The following is an 8,092-nucleotide window of genomic DNA, read 5'->3' as shown; positions in this document are numbered from 1 at the left end:
ATGAGGTCTCGCCAAGTTGCCCAGGCAGGTCTCGAACCCGCGGGTTCAGGCAATCCACTCGCCTCAGCCTCCCAAAGCGCTGGGATTACAGGCTGAGCCACCGAGCCCAGCTGACATTTAAATTTTTAATTGTATTACAGAAAATTTCAAACATACATAAGGGAGGAGGGCTTGTCTTGGGGGAGGGCCAGGCCAGGCAAAGGCCCGGAAGCAGGACCACACCTAGAACAGGCTCCAGTGGTCTGCAAGTGCCTCACCAGAAAGCAGATCAGTGGCCTGTGGTCACCCCCTCTGCCACCTCCCCCCTTTATGGTGCCTGTGGTGCCCAGGGGTTAAGTTTCACCTCCCACTTGGCCTCCGAAAGTGCTGGGATGACAGGCATGAGCCACCACACCCAGCGACACCGTGTTACTTCTAAGTCTGTGGTGCTGCCTAACGGGGAGTGGCAGATACCTACCTAAACTGGTGATCAGGTTGCAAAGAACTTTAGGTTCAATCAAGACACAGGTTTTTTTACCCTAAGCCTTGGAAGAGCTGGACAGAAGCGTGACTCGGTGGAAACCGGGTTTCAGGAAGAATTATCCTGTGGTAGATTTAGGCTTGATCAGCAGTGGGGTGAGTCTGGAAGCAGGGGGTTACCGGAAGGATTATTGAACTAGCCAGTGACTTATGATTGATTGATTCATTCATTCATTTTTCTCTCTCTCTCCCCGTTCCTCTTTTCCTTCCTTCCTTCCTTCCTTCCTTCCTTCCTTCCTTCCTTCCTTCCTTCCTTCCTTCCTTCCTTTCTCTCTCTCTCTCTCTCTCTCTCTCTCTCTCTCTCTCTCTCTCTCTCTCTCTCTTTCTTTCTTTCTTTCTTTCTTTCTTTCTTTCTTTCGAGGCAGGATCGTGCTCCATTGCCCAGGCTGGAGTGTAGTGGTGCCTTCATGGCTCACTGCAGCCTTGAACTCCTGGCCTCAAATGTTCCTCCCATTTCAGCCTCTCAAGTAGCTGGGACCACTGTGTCACCATGCTTGGCTAATTTTTTTTTTAATTTTGTAGACATGGGGTTCTCACTAGGTTGCCCAGGCTGGTCTCGAACCCCTTTCCTCAAGTGATCCTCCCACCTCCTAGAAGCTGGGATTACAAGCATGAGCCACTGCACCTGGCTGGTTTCTCGTCTGTGCAATTTGCACTGGCTGCTTCCTCAGACTGAAATGGCCGTGCTGCTCCTCACTGGTAAACTCCCATTCATCCCTCAGATCCGGCTGAAGATGGTCCTCCCTGAGGGAGCCCTCCCAGGGCCCTGTCAGCCCAGGCCAGTCCAACTCCCAGGATGGCACCTTCACACCTCACCCATGGAATTGTGTTTATTTATTTTAATAAGTCTATCTCCTTACTAGACAATTAGCAGCTTGAGGACAGGGGTTGTGTTTTATTCACTTTTTTTTGAGAGTTAGGGTCTCACTCTTTTGCCCAGGCTGGAGTGCAGTGGCACATTCATGGTTCACTTCAACCTCGACCTCCTGAGCTCAGACGATCCTCCCACCTCAGCCTCCTGAGTAGCTGGGACTACAGGTGCACATCACCACACCCAGATTGTTTTAATTTTTTTTGTTTTTGGTAGCAGCAAGGGTCTCACTGTGTTGTCCAGACTGATCTCAAACTCCTGGGCTCAAGCAATCCTCCTGCCTCAGCCTCTCAAAGCACGATTCATTTTTTATAAGACCAGGGCATCTGACAATGATCAGTAATGAATAGATGGGAGCCGGAAGAGGAAGGAAGGAAGAAGAAAGGAAGGAATATGAAGAAAGATAGGTGGGAAGGAAGGAAGGTGGGAGGAAGGAAGGAAGAAATTCTGTGGTGACAACTCTGAGTAGAGTGATGTCAGGATTAGGAGAAAGGAGTGGAGAACGTAAACCAGCCTTCCTTCCTGTCTGACCGGCCTAAAACCTCCTGGTGGAGCCCTTCCTCGTGCCAGCCCCTCCCAGGTGAGTGCCTGACCTACCTTTCACCACAGCAGCCTTGAAGGCTATGCCCCCAGCAGGCTCAGGGTTGCCCATTGCACCTGGACTAAACCAGCTCCTTCTTTTCCCCCAACCAACTTTCTGCTATCTGACAGGGCTACGGGGTGTGAGAGACTTCTTCCTCTGGACTAGCAGCTTTTTTCAGAGAAAAATAGAAATCCCTATTTGTACATCAAAGCATCTATGCTTCTTATGTGAATCATTATTTAGATACCACACCATTAAAAAAAATACAGACAAGCCGGGCTCAGTGGCTCAGCCTGTAATCCCGTGCCTTTGGGAGGCTGAGGTGAGTGGATTGCCTGAGCCCGTGGGTTCGAGACCCACCTGGGCAGCGAGACCTCATCTCTACAATAAATCAAAAAAAAAAAAATCAGCTGGGCATGGTAGTGTATGCCTGTAATTCCGGCTACTTGGAAGGCTGAGGCAGAAGGATCGCCGGAGCCCAGCAGGTCGAGGCTGCGGTGGCCGGGAGCGGCCACTGCACCCCAGTCTGGGCGACCGAGTGAGACTCCAACTCAAAAAAAAAAAAAAAAAAAAAAATACAGACAAGGTCCCACAATGTTGCCCAGGCTGGTCTCCAACTCCTGGGCTCAAGCAATTCTCCTGCCTCGGCCTCCCAAAGTGCTGAGATGACAGGCATGAGCCATCATGCCTGGCTGATTTCTTTATTTTTTGTGGAAATATTTTTGGTCTCACACTATGTTGCCCAGGCTGGTCTAGAACTCCTGGTCTCAGTGATCCTCCCACCTTGGCCTCCCAAAGTGATGGGATGACAGGCATGCGCCACCACACCCAGCGATACCGCGTTACTTTTAAGTCTGTGTTGCTGGCTTGTCACACACCTGGGCATGCCCTTGTGTCTGAGAGACACTGTTTGAACCTGGGAGATTGCGGTCAACCCACGCATCATCTCCTTCTCTGGAAAGAAGCAGAAAACGAGAGGACATTCCAAGACTGGTTGTGGTCTTCCTGAGCACAACCTCCTGTTTCCCTGAAGAGTTCCCCTAATGATCTAGTTTGGAAAGCCTCCCCACATGGGGGAGACCAGATAGCAGAGGAATCTCGCGCATCGTCTGCTGTGTGGCTTTGGGCAAGTTCCTTGACCTCTCCGAGCCTCCGCGTTCTCATCTGTCAGAGTGAGGTACTTCTAGCAGGTATGCAGAGATGGTGTGTATGAAGCATTTGGCGGAGTGCTTCCTGCACTCAGACAGAAGCTGTTCTTATCTCCCTCCTGAACCAGCCTCTCCATTCCTGCCTCTGGTCATTCAGTCTCTGTTCCGCAGCTGAGATGCGGCTGTTCCAGATGACACGGGCGGATGACCACAAAGCACGGTGAACGACACCGTCTCCGTCAGCTCGGAATGCAGCCTCTTGAGTGGGACAGGATGAGCTTTTTCAAGCGGATCTGCCAAGTGGTTTCTCTCCTTGTCGACTGTGAGTCACAGTGTCTGGGATTCTCCTGCAGTGACTCCGCCCAGCCTGAGGCACCTCTGGGGACACAAAAAGCCTCTCTGTGACACTGTCCTTGAAGCCTGGGGTCGCACCTCCCAAATCCGTGTCTTCTCGCCAGGGATGTCTCATCCACCATCCCCGCGCCCTCCTTTGCCTGATGTGTGTTTTCTTTTCTTTTTTTGAGTTGGAGTCTCACTCTGTCGCCCAGGCTAGAGTGCAGTGGCACGCTCACGGCCACCACAGCCTCGACCTGTCAGGCTCAGGCATCCTTCCACCTCACCCTTCCAAGTAGCTGGAACCACAGGCGCGCGCTACCCCACCCGGCTTATTTTTTGATTGATTGTAGAGACGAGGTCTCACCAAGTTTCCCATGTTGGTCTCGAACCTCTGAGCTGAGGCAATCCTCTTGCCTCCACTTCCCAAAGTATTAGGATGACAGGCGCCAGCCACCACAACTGACCTGATGTGTGTTTTCAGGCAGAACCTCACGAAGATCATGGCGATGGGCCCAGCCATGCACAACGCACCCCACAAGGAACACCAATGACACACGAGGCCTCAGGCATCTAGTAACTACTTCTCAGATGCGTTGCACTGAGTGCAGTCCTTGACGAAAGTCCTCCTGGAAAAGAAATCAATATGTCCCCAGACACCAAGCCAGCTTATGTGGGTCCTCAGTGTGAATTTTTTTTTTTTTTGGAGTCAGAGTCTCACTCTGTCGCCCAGACTGGAGTGCAGTGGCACGCTCACGGCCACCACAGCCTCGACCTGCCGGGCTCAGGCAATCCTCCCGCCTCAGCCTTCCAAGTAGCTGGAAACACAGGCGCACACTTACTACACCTGGCTTATTTTTGATTGACTGTAGAGACGAGGTCTCACCAAGTTGCCCATACTGATCTCAAACCCCTGAGCTCAGGCAATCCTCTCGTCTCGGCTTCACAAAGTGCTGGGATGACAGGCTTGAGCCACCACGCCCAGCCTGTGTAATTTTTTTAAAGCCAAACTGCACTCTGGCTTCCCTGTGTAATGGGTAACTCTCATGGTCCAATTGCTTTGGATTTATTCCATCGGGCTCCCTCATCCCTTAAATTGGATTTTTGCCTCTGTCTCCTGGCAACTCACTGCACCCACAGTCGCGGCTTCTGTTCCTAATACCCAAAGCTGGTGCTTACACTCAGGCCACTTCTTTCCCTCCCTGTCTCTATGTGCAGGAGGGACCCGAAGTGACCTTCCCCTGGCCTGTGGGTGGATGCTCTGTCTTGCTTTCCCGACCCAGACGTTACCTGCATCCAAGGAGGCTGGAGCTTCTTTTGTTCCAGGCATGTCCCCTGTGGGTGTGGCCACCTCTCAGGGATGGAGGGCGGGGACAGCGTGGCCCTGGGTCAGGCAGCCGTGGCATGAGGCCAGGCTCCCGGCTTGCTGACCTTGCAACACAGGTGACAATCTGCCCATCTCAGCCTCTGGTACCCATGGGCCAATTGAGGGTAACTGAGACCACCGACCTTGCCCGTTGATTGGACAGTTAGGGATTGTTGTGTGAGCTGCGTCTCCCCAGGTCCCCATATCTCCTGGACTTCATTGTAAGCTCCCCAAGACAGTAACCCTGGCCAGGCGCAGTGGCTCGCACCTGTAATCTCAGCACTTGGGGAGGCCGAGGCAGAAGGACTGCTTGAGCCTAGGAGTTAAAGACCAGCCTGGACAATGTAGCAAGACCTCATCTCTACCCAAAAAAAAATTTTAATTTAGCCTGGCGTGGTGGTGCCCACCTGTTGTCCCAGCTACTTGGGACACTGAGGCGGGAGGATCACCTGAGCCTAGGAGGCTGAGGCTTTGGTGAGCTGTAATTGTGCCACTGCACTCCAGCCTGGGCGACAGAGTGAGAGACCCTGACTCTAGTTTTTAGAAGGGATGAAGCAGATGTGACATTACCATGGCAACCACAAGGAGAGCTGCAGTTTGGGGGATGACGGGAGGGGCAGGGTCAGGCTGTGGCTTCTATTTGATGGTCTCTAAGGAAGCTGTGGCCTTGCCACGTCATTGGCCACCTTCACAACCCGTGAAATGTATGTGACACCAGAGTGTAAGCTATAAACTGTAAATACAAGTGGCTAGGAACGGTTATTATGACTGACTTTGGACTTTTATAGCTCCGCTTAACACCAAACGTGACTCACTTGAAATATGAAAACCAGCCAGGCTCGGTGGCTCAGCCTGTAATCCCACGCCTTTGGGAGGCTGAGGTGAGTGGATTGCCTGAGCCCGCGGGTTCGAGACCCGCCTGGGCGGCGAGACCTCATCTTTACAATAAATCAAAAAATTAGCCGGGCGTGGTAGTGCACGCCTATAATTCCAGCTACTCGGAAGGCTGAGGCGGAAGGATCGCCGGAGCCCAGCAGGTCGAGGCTGCGGTGACCGGGAGCGGCCACTGCGCTCCAGTCTGGGCAACTGAGTGAGACTCCAACTCAAAAAAAAAAAAAGAAATATGAAAACCACAGACCTCTGAAGGAACAGAACCAGACGCGTCCTTCGGCCACTCCGCCCTCCATGGTCTCCCCAATGAGGCTGGGCCACGCCGCTTGGGAGTGCTCGATCACGAGTCTTTTTTTTTTTTTTTTTTTTAAATACGGATGGGATCTCACTTTGTTGTCCAGGCTGGAGTGCAGTGGTGTGATCATAGCTCACTGCAACCTTGAACTCCTGAGCTCAAGCGATCCTCGCACCTCAGCCTCCCGAGTAGCTGGGACTATAGGCATCCACCACCATATTCAGCTAATTTAAAAAAAATTTTTTTGTAGAGTGGGAGATCCAGGCTGTTCTTGAACTCCTAGCCTCAAGCGATCTCCTGCCTTGGCCTCCCAAGGGCTGGGATTACAGATGAGAGCCACCGTGCAGGTCACAAGTCATTGACACTAAAAACTCAGAAAAAGAAAGCTGAGTCAGTGTTGGTTCCTCACTGCTAGTTCTTATCTAGAGAAAAAAATGACTCCTGCAGTAATTATTTTCAAGCTGGGGAAGGGAAAAAGGAAATGAGTAATTAGGAGGAATTGAAGAGATGCAAATTTCCCCTAGCTCAGGGATGGGTGTTCAAGAAGCCTCTTTACAAAGAGAACTGGCTTCCTGTTTAATTTACTTTCCTTCTGAGTAAGGAAGGAGAAGATGCGGAGGACAGAAAAGAACATTTTTTTGAGTTGGAGTCTCACTCTGTTGCCCCGGCTGGAGTGCAGTGGCACACTCACAGCCACTGCAACCTCGACCTGCTGGGCTCAGGCAATCCTGCCTCAACCTTCCAAATAGCTGGAACTACAGGCACACACCACCACGTCCAGCTATTTGTTTGATTTATTGTAGAGACAAGGTCTCGCCATGTTGTCCAGGCTCATCTTGAACCCATGGGCTCTGGCAATTCTCTGCTTTCCAAAGAGCGGGGATGACAGGCGTGAGCCACCACACCCAGCTAGGAAATTTTTTTTTTTTTAAACAGATGGAAGAGGTAAGAGGCAAAGAAAGAAGAGAAGGCGAGGGTCTGCAATGCCAGCAGAAAAATAAAATTGCAAGAAGTTGCAGTGATCAGCATCTCCTATGTTTCCGGCATGGGTGAAGACAGACTTATAATCCTCGTGAGAACCCAGTGCCCCGAGAGACGTGTCTATAACTGGGCCTCGGGGCGAGCCCGGTCCCCTGCATTCCCAGGTGGTTGCTGTCCCCCTGCTTTGTCCTCACACACTGCTCCAAAGTTGAGTGTGGGATCAGGGAGTGGCTCCCAGCTCTGCTGGGCTACGATGCCCGCACCTGACTGACCACTGACCCTCCGTACAGGTGTCCCCATGAGCACTGCAAAGTCAACTTATCCTAAACAAATGGCATCACCAGGCTCGGTGGCTCACACCTATAATCCCAGCTCTTTGGGAGGTGGAGGTGAGAGGATTGCCTGAGCCCAGGGGATTGAGACCAGCCTGGGCAACTTGATGAGACCTTGTCTCTACAATAAATCAAAAAGTCAGCTGGGTGTGTTAGCACACACCTGTGGTTTCAGCTACTTGGAAGGCTGAGGCTGAAGGATCTCCTGAGTCCAGCAGGTAGGGGCTACGGTGACTGTGAATGTGTCACTGCACTGCAGCCTAGGCGAGAGAGTGAGATTCTGACTCAAAACAACAACAACAAAAACAAAAAAACAAATGGCATCATCCTTTTCGGCCCATTCCTTGACCCCCCCACCAGAGACCATCCAGGCTGTTGGAAGAAACTCGGGGTCACCAGAAGTTCTAGAAAATTCCCTCGCACTCCTTCAGTGCCAGAGCCCTTGGCTGCTGCCACCCCGGGGTCTGACGATGCCGGACCCCCTTTTCTTCCTCTGCCAGTGCCCGAGTCAGACCCTTACCACGTCTCACCTGGATCCCACAGGAGTCACCTGACTTAGCTGTTTGCCGGCCCCACGCTTTTCCAGGCAACCCTCCTTATTGCTACTTTGGTTTTTTTTTTGAGTTGGAGTCTCACTCTGTCGCCCAGACTGGAGTGCAGTGGCCGCTCCCGGCCACCGCACCCTCGCCTGCTGGGTTCCGGCGATCCTTCCGCCTCAGCCTTCCGAGTAGCTGGAATTACAGGCAGGCGCTACCACGCCCGGCTGATTTTTT

Source organism: Carlito syrichta, unplaced genomic scaffold, assembly GCF_000164805.1.
Source record: "Carlito syrichta isolate Samal-C Ts95f unplaced genomic scaffold, Tarsius_syrichta-2.0.1 Scaffold303736, whole genome shotgun sequence".
Taxonomy (NCBI): domain Eukaryota; kingdom Metazoa; phylum Chordata; class Mammalia; order Primates; family Tarsiidae; genus Carlito; species Carlito syrichta.
This window is presented reverse-complemented; position numbering follows the sequence as displayed.